This window comes from Oculina patagonica, chromosome 11, assembly GCF_052425735.1.
Source record: "Oculina patagonica isolate OP01 chromosome 11, crgOcupat, whole genome shotgun sequence".
Classification (NCBI taxonomy): Eukaryota; Metazoa; Cnidaria; class Anthozoa; order Scleractinia; family Oculinidae; genus Oculina; species Oculina patagonica.
In genome coordinates this window covers 19,963,475-19,972,901 of record NC_135768.1, presented here as the reverse complement: position 1 = coordinate 19,972,901, position 9,427 = coordinate 19,963,475, and the positions used below count along the sequence as shown (strand labels likewise).

Below are 9,427 nucleotides of genomic sequence, written 5' to 3'. Positions count from 1 at the left end.
ATGGAAAGCTTACGCAAACAATGTTATATGTTACTATCTAAAGATGCAACTACATGATTTGAGTTCGATATATGGTGATGGAACTGTTTAACTACTCAATACAAGTGGACTCTGAAATGAAAAAGAGAAAGAAAGCAAGGTTAAGAAATGCATTCCCCTTTAATCTTAATTTGGCTAAGAGTCCGAATAAAACTAACATGACGGGTAATTTTGTTATACATGGCTAAAGATTAATTCGTTACTCAATCTCAGCTGTAAATTACTATAGTTGTAAAAATAGAATCAAAGTAATAGTAATAGAAGATTTTAACACTGGGATCAAGAGAACCTACTTACATTTCTGATTTGAACCCCTCCGATTCTCATTTCAGTTCCTATATCTTCTCCCTTTGCCCAGTCCCTCGCGCCCTGTCTCCTCTCCCGGCTAAACGGGGATAGCCAGGAAAATAGGTTTGAACAGAAAAGAAGATTCTATGACGCTTCAATTCTTTCCCAAATAAAAAATCCGTTCAAGATTACACATTTGATAATTACTATGATTTGTGGCTTTAACAGCTGCTAATTATACAGAAAGAGCTACATTAATTGAAAATAAACTGTATCTATACTAGGACCTCAACAGGATTATTTTCACGATCGCCAAAACTGGTGAACTCGTAGGGGACGGGGGAAGGAGGGGGGGGGGGGGGGGTGTTGCTCAAAAGGACGCTGTGTTCTACTCAATGTATCAATGATAAAGAGGTTATCAATGGGTAATTTACAATAGTACTACACAAATTCCTTCTGAGGGTTAGTACTTGAATGCAAATGAAATCATATAGTTAAATAAAAAAATCTTGTGACACCCATTTTAACTCAAGCATTTGCCAACTTTATGCTGATATTCACTCAAAATTTGTTTAAAAACTGTCGATTGGGATAGTCATAAACTTTGGTTATCTATGACATTCATTTGAACTCAAGCAGTTTCGATATCCAACTTTTGCCTGTGACCTTTATTGCAGTGTTTAAAAAAGTTACATACTCAGAGATTTCAACCCTCTTTGAAGAAAATAGGGAGTATTTTTTAGCGCTGAAGGTGCAAGCCTCCTGGGGGGTCTGGGGGCATGTTCCCCCGGGAAATTTTGAAAATTTAGGTTCTCTCAAGTGCTATTTGCGGCATTTGACATCATTTCTGAGTTTTGCTATAAGGTCTTCATTCTTTTCACAGACATTTTTGGTGCTTTTCTTTACTTTTGTTACACTCAGTTCGCGAAAAAGTACTTAAGATTAGCAATTTTTTCCTTGTTTTCAGAATTTTATAATCAGTTGGGAGGGGATACTCCCAATCAAATCGGAAGGGTTGGAATCCCAGTCTGCATACTGTGGGTGTCTGAGAAGCCTGTTTTAGCCAAAGCGCCGTATAATGTCTCCATTTGTAGTCAAAAGCGTATAACAGGTTACTAAAATACCTTCCAGCTTTGGTTCAAGATCTCTGATTACCACATTTGAATGTAATTTTCGTCTTCAAACAGCATGGCGGTCATCAGTTGGATGAATGACACATGTGTATCCCGCGGGACAGTCCTATCTGTTCAGTCCGCGCCCGCAGAAAATATCAGACAGCGGGTTTCTACACGGCTTTTTGACTGAAAGGGAGAGGTCCCATACTTTAATTAACAAATCATCAAGTTCATTGCTCGTCACATTTTTTGTAACAACTCTATAAAATGATATTATTGGTCTTAATTTTAGTTGCCTCTCCTCGCCGTCAAGCCTATTAATTTTTTAGAGGAGCTTGACGGTTAGCGCGTCTTAAAGATTAGGCCTCGATTTTTCAAGTTTGTCGTTTGTAATCCGTCTTAGTCTTCCCTAATTTTGTCCCGACCCCTAGATCCAATATTTTTCGTTATCTGTTAAAATTCGATAAATATTTAGTTAATGCATGTTGATCATTGATAATCCAATGTTGATCTTCAATGTTCAATGTTCATAAGTTTTAATAATCAATTCAGAAAAGCTGTAAACATCATTGTAAAATATATTAACTATTCATGAGGGTGCAAACCAATCCCAGCACAGTATTCAGATCACATGTACACAACTGTAAACCCCATACAAATCAAACAATAGAATTAACTTTTGATACCAACCCTGCTCAGCTAATAAGTGTTCATTTACTTTTGATACAGATCTCCACTGAATCGCATAACAATACTTTGCATTCAATTTATTGTTTTCATTTCAAAAGTAGAATAAGATATTCGTGTCCGATCTGTATGGCCGTTAACAATGGCGCGCCGATCACATCTCCTGCTCATATTTTATCTACTACATATTACTCACTGTGGTCTGGTCTTGCGGAGCATTTGGGAACCTACAAGCAAGTGAAAAATAGAATTTTATCATATTGATGCAAACTGTATTTAGTGCTCTATTAACCCAACTATTCGTAAAGAAATCATTCTGACTTAAAATTTCTAAGGATATCAGTCATAGGACAGCCAGGTGTATAAATATCACCTCTTTACTTTTGTATAATAAACTTCAGTTAAATTTTAGCCACTCTAAGTATCAGAGATTTTCAAGCCTTTGTTGGCTTGTGGGTTTCATTAAAAATGTGTCAGCACAATGAGCCGTAAGAATCTTCTTTCCTTTAAGACTGACACCAATCTTGAAAATCGTGTCGAAATGTTGCACGTTCATTGTTCGTGACCCCACCTAAATCTACCTCCACTAAAAAGAAAGAAAACATGTTCAAGATTGCTTTGGTTAAGTGTACTATCTGACAACGAAACGAAAACTCACTTAATCGCGACAAGTCTCCATTAGAAAATTAAAAAACAAGTCGTATTTTACATGTTAGTATACGTATTTCTGGATACTTACTTGGCTGATGAGCATAAAGCACACCAATAAAATCATTAACGATTTTCCATTCATGGTATACAATTTCTATGCGTCACAGATTCTGTAAAACAGAGTTCGTATTGCTGGAAAATGAGTTAAGTGGGCTAGTTTTTTAAGAAGCTCTCGTTTTGTGATAGTGATCAAGCTCAAATGCTTAACTTGTTAGTATATAGGGTAAATTAAACACCTTTTTTGGCGAATCAGCTGTTGTTTTAAGTTAACCTCAATTTGTCATGCTCTGACTCGGTGTCATGGCAGTATGATCATGATTTGTTCAGCTGTTGAAAAATTAAAAATAGAGAGTTCTCTTGGTTTTAAAACTCAAAAATACTGTAAAGTGGATTGTCATAGCTTGCTTATCTAATATGTAAAAAGCTAGCTTTTACCTTTTATTCTGAAAAACTATTCAGATTCATCAATGTGTGCAGTAAGTTCGTGGTCGTGGAATATATTGTTACATATTTTGTTTGGTGTGAAACGAGAAATGACTGTTTTAGTTTCTTTGTTTCTTCGTTTCTTCGCTGCGAAATAGCTGTGAGTGGTGATTTAGCATAATTCGATTCGATTCGATCTTATTTCTTAATTAGTTTTCCATGAATGGTGATTTCGTAGTCGTCCCGACACTTACGTGAAAGATCAAGAACTGGAAAAACGTGAAGTGATCGTTTGTTCTACTAGCTTTCAAAAAGGTGGACACGATCATGAAAATTCGGGTGAGGCTAAATCGCGTGGGTGGATGGGTCATGGGTTTGCGTCGTGCGTGCGTCGTGGCTAACTTTCACTAATGAAAAAAAACATTATCAATGATTAGTTACCTTTGGGGAAACCTTTTTTTTTGTTAAAAACACATTTTACTTACATTTCTGACGCGCAATTTCGTTTTTTTTCTTCGTATCTGCCGAACAGTTTTATGGGAGTGGCCTGAAGAATGCAAGTATATGCTTCACCTTAGCCTACGTGTTTAATTGCCGAGCAACGTTTTGTCCAAAAAAAAAATAATTGAAATATTGAAGCTTGTTCATTCCCATTTCCTATTCCGTGTTGAGTTAATGAACATGTCACGTTCAATTTTTTATTTTCTTTTTCCCAACTTTATTCCGGAACTCATGCTAGCCAATTACATCTCTAAGTTTAAACGATTCACGGCTTCTCATCGGCTTTAAGAGAAACAGATGAGATGAACAAATGAGTCCTACTCTTTTGCTAACAATAAATTAACTGTCAATCACACAGAAAAAAACTAGCCAAGAGTTGTAACCTAACGATTGAGTCCTTTGTTTTACATGAAAGGATTTCACGAAACACTTACCTTATTATAGGAAATTAACGCCTCATGAAATTAACGCGAATTACGAAAATTCGTGTTAATATAAGTCGCGTTAATTTTTGTTAACGTTAATTTCCGCGCCGTAAATAAAGTGGAGCGTTAATTTCCATGACCTTAATTTCCATTTTTTTGGCCCCAATTTCTCGATACAGTCCAGACGTTCTTGACTACTATGAAAAAGCAATATTTTATTAGGGTAGAACGCTCGAAGTGGTCAGATTCTTTCGCTTAACCCCTACTTTTGGGAAAGTACCACGAACATTGTTTCCGTTAAAGATTATACGCATAGTGTTGAAATAAACTTGACACTGTTGTCTCAATTATTTGCTTTCCTTTGTGGACGTCGCGTTAATTTCCTTCATTTTGAAATGTTAGCCCCTCTCTCGCGTTATTTATTGAGAAGTTATTTTTCCTTCAATTCGCGTTAATTTAAGTCGCGTTAATTTCAAATACCTTAATTAACACAAGCACTGATTTCCCATATTAAGGTAATGGGATTCTTGTTTTCTCTTTGTGGTAAATTTTTGTGGATTTCATGAAACAATGAGAAGAATATTGCAGTTGTTCCTTACCTAGCAGTAATCCAATAAGTAGCGTGCGAATTCTCAAGTATGATCGGATAAAAATAGCTGAAATGTACATGCTTGCCGATAGAAAAATACAAGTTACGCAACGCTTTCGAGTGGTATACTATGGATTATTAAAAACTAACAATGGTATATTGCAATTCCTGCGTTTGGTTGGTCAACAGGCAATGGTATATGAGCTCATATACCATTGACCACAAATATGGTATATGGCTTGGAAGCCAATTTTGCAATTCTTTGGGCGTTTTTAATAAAACAATTATCCACTCGCGCTTGTTGGATATAGGATCGTTATAGCCAACTCGGCGCTATTATCTCATATCCAACGCGCGCTCGTGGAATAATTGTTAAATATCGGACGAGTCACTTGTATTTTTCGAATATTCAACGGCTTTCCTGTTTTCTGATTGGCTGTATTTTCTATGGCATGGTATAAATAGGTGAATCACACATTCTTTATATTATAACACACTTCAGTCTAACAGAGTTAGAACCTCTTTTTACGGGATAAACCAGTACCAAGATTCCGCCAAAATTCTGTAATAGCTTGTAATGGGGAACCTGCGTGTTTAATTACCGGTACTTTTCATCAAATTCTTTTCTCAAGACATTAGAACTGTAATAGAACCAAAAAGGGTCACACCAAACTTCCTTCAACTCCAAGTACCACAACTGAACAGTATGTTCTAATCTTGCCTTCCATTTAATTATATTAATTAAAATCATTACGCTAACATATTTGCAACGAACATTTTTTTTATTTCATCTATTTAAAGCTCTCTGGTGTGCCTATGAGCGAACATGGAGAGATAACAACGTTGTTCGTTATAATCTAAAGACGCAAGAGTACACATAATTTGAGTTCAATCTATGGCGATGAATCCCTTCAACTACTCAATACATCACGACTCTGAAACGAAAAAGGATTCAAGGTTAAGAAATGCGCTGCACCCCCCTTTAATTTTAATTGAGTAAAGAGTCCGAATGAAATTAAAGTGACTGGTAATTTCCTACACATGGCTAAAGATTGATTCGTCACCCATTCGCAGCTACAATTAACGAGTTTATAGTCATAAAAATAAAATAAAAAAGTAATAGGGGATCAAGAGAACCTATTTACAGTCACATCCTTCGGCCTGGCATTTCCCAATAATGCTAGTAAAACTGGCATTTTATGCTTCTAGCAATTCTCTTTTGCTGCCCAAAAATTGCTCAAATTATGCTCTTTTGGTTTGAAAAATGCTTTGCTTTATTTTAAAGAAATACATACAAAATAGACACCATGTGCATGTGTTTTACGTTAACTCATTTAACTGATTAATAATATTAAAAAATAACATCTTTCCAATTTTTCCTACTATATATAACAAGTGTATAACACAACGTTAGCTCTTTGTTCACTTGTCCTTTGTAGACATCTAAATATTCCATGACATACTCAAAGCACTTGCTTGCAAGTAGTCAACCAGGGCATGACAATGGCGTGGCTGACGCCATCTTGTTTTGATTTTAAGCAAGGACTCGGTACAACCTTGAAAATTAACCGCTGACCGGCTAGACCTTCTTCCAATTGCAAGTCACAACTAACAGACACATTTTTGTGGAAAGCTTAAAGAATTGGAGTTCCCTAAAGGTCTTTAGAAGTGTTTGAACAACAAAACATGCAAATTTTTGCTTTTGTTGACAAAAATGAAGATAAAATTGGCAAAAAATGCTAAATTATGCTAGCAATTCTTTTTTGAGAAAAAGTGTAAAAAATGCTCGTTAAGCCAAATTATGCCAAAAAATGCTAGCATAATCGGGGAATGCCTACCTTCTGCTGTCTGTGACATCCACATATTGCAACTCAAGTATGTTTTTAACCAAATGCTTAATTATGGAGAAACAGTCAGACAGTCACATTGTTTGGTTGTCTGTGACATCCATTTGAACTCAAACGATTGCCAACTTTCTCCTGATTTTGAGTTAAAAGTTGCATAGGAACTGCTGAGACAGTCATAAACTTTGGTTATTTGAAACATTCATTAGAACTCAAGCAGTTTCCAATTCCAACTTTCCCCTTATTTTTATTACAATGCTTAATAAAAGCTGCTCAGTTAGTCACATAATTTGGGTGTAATGTCTTTATTTGAAGTTATAAGCTTGTAACAGATTACCCATGATCAAATACCTGCCAACTTTGGTTAAACATCACTGCTATTTTCCTTGAATGTAACGTCCGTTGCTCACATCCGGGCAACAAACAGCATAGCGGTCAGTTGGATGAATGACGCATGCGTATCCCGCTGGACAGTCCTGTCTGTTCGGACCGCGTCCGCAGTGAATATCAGGAAGCGGGTCTCTACACGGCTTCTCTTCTGAAAGAGAGAGGTGCCACACTTTAACTAACAAATCATAAAATTTGAATTCATTGTTCGTGTCATTTTTTTTTAGAATTATTCTCTAATTAATAGTTGGAGGCATAAGTATAAAAAGAACAAGCACACTCCTTCTTGTCCTCACTAGGAAGAAGTGTAAGCACAAGAAAATACCAAAATCTTGTTTTTACTAGAATAGAATAAAGGCTTATCCGAAAAAATGAATTTTAATAACTGATATTCAGAAAATGAAAAGAAGACAAGATGTTTCAAAGAAATGCTATATTTCTGTCAATTGCAGAGCCATCGGCAGGCGTATTATGCGTATAATACATCGCAAAATTTTTGAATAACAGAGCACAGAAGGTGTAACATTATTTGAATAAAATAACAGCGGATTGAAAGCTAGCCATGAACAATTTTTTTTTCTGAATTTTGACATTATTCCAGGTAATTCAACATAAACTTCTCGTAAGAGAGGATGTTTCCTTTAAAAGGATAAAAATATTTCTAAAATAGATCAAGAATCCTAATAAGTTCACTTAGAAAAGATTGTACCGCTTACGGCTTGTACTCGACGTTACGCATTGTCTGTTTAATTTCGATAAATTTCAATTCAATGTTGATCACCGGTTATTCAATATTGATCACTCAGCCTATCGGTTCAGTGTTCGCTATTTTTAATTATTATATTTACTCACTATTACGGTCTAATACCTGGTCGTGCAGAGCATTCAGGGACCTACAAGCAAAAAAAAAATCAATCATATTGATTCAGATCGTCATATTGAGAGACTGATTAAGGACTCTTACTTAGTCATTTAAGCTGCGCATTCGCACTCCAGATTTCTAAGGATATTATTCATAGTACCACTTATGCAACTCTTTAAAGAGACTATGTCACGGACTTTAACGGACTTTTGACCAGCCCAAATTTATATTTTTAGTTATAAATTTATTAACAATTGCTACATTGAAAACTGATTATAAGCGCGTTTGGCTGCGGATGGATTGCAATTTTAAAACGTTAGCACACGTTTTCAAGTTGTTTTCGCGCGCCTTCCAAAATCGATATTCAAATCCGAAGTTTCTTATACCTTCAGTAAAATATTCAACGATAATGTTTTTTCATGCGGAAAGTTGCCTACCACTTATTTCAGAACAGTTTGGACCAAAAATCTGCGAAATACCCGTGACAATAGCCTCTTAAATGTTTTGATCCTGTAAATTGATATTGTTCTTGTTTTCAATGATTAGCGTCATAATTCAGTTAATTCTATGTTAGGTGTCCCCTATTAGCATAGTGTTCTCCCTCTACTAGATACATTTTAAACACGTTAATAAAGTTCATTCACTGTGGTTTTCAATAAAAATGTGTCAGCACATTGAGCCTTAAGGATCAGCGTCAAGATTTACACGGATCCGTGTGGCAAATCATATGGAAATATTGAACGTTCACCGTTTGTGACCAATCTTAGTCAATCTTAACCAGCTTATCTTACCTTCTCCAGAAAAGAAAAAGAATCTTATTCGAGATTTCTTCGGTAATTGTTGACAACGCACTACACCGACTCACTTGAAACCTTTCCTTTAACAGTTTTGCATCAAAGTATTAATTTGGTACTTACGTTGCTGAGCATAAAGCACACCAGTAAGATCATCAACAGTTTTCCATTCATGATGGTGTACGATTTCAATGCGCTGTCTGTAAAATAAAGAGTTCGTATTGCTGAAAAATGAACCAGGGGAATTAGTTTCTAAACAAAAACTATTGTGCTGCGACAATTAGCAAGTTGAAATGCTTAGCTTGTTAGGATATAGGGTAAATTAAACACCCTTTAGGTTGAATTAGCTGTTGTTTTCAATTAGCCATTTAGCCATGCAGTGACTCGGTGTCAGCAGCATGATTTGTTCAGCTGTTGAAAAATTTAAACGAGAAAATTCTCTTGAATTAACTTAGAAAAAATACCAGTTGCAAGTTAAGTGGATTTTCACAGTTTGCTAAGCTTATAAGTAAAAAGCTCACTTTTTTCTTTAATACGGTGCACTTACCTTTAAAATGAGAAAATCTTTCGAGACTCACCAACTGGTTCGAGCTTGCTAGGAATTTTCTTTAATCGTGACTTGCCGTCTTTGAGCGATAATATAAAATTGTTAATGTGTTTCCTGACTATAAGATTGTACTATTTTAAGATGAAGTCATGCAAATTTGTTCAATTTTCTTGATAGTGTACTCGGATGTGCTTTTTGTGCAGTGAGTGTGTTAG

At 35.7% G+C, this 9,427-nt stretch overlaps 1 long non-coding RNA gene across 1 annotated transcript; it reads right to left on the bottom strand.

Annotated features, from left to right (window-relative positions):
- LOC144631166 (uncharacterized) lies at positions 1 to 8,964 on the bottom strand. Its single transcript, XR_013566685.1, has 4 exons — positions 8,789 to 8,964; positions 7,878 to 7,902; positions 6,974 to 7,160; positions 1 to 111 (listed from the first exon to the last, which is right to left on the bottom strand). It is a non-coding gene; the product is annotated as an uncharacterized LOC144631166 (long non-coding RNA).
- Positions 8,965 to 9,427: the final 463 nt, after the last annotated feature.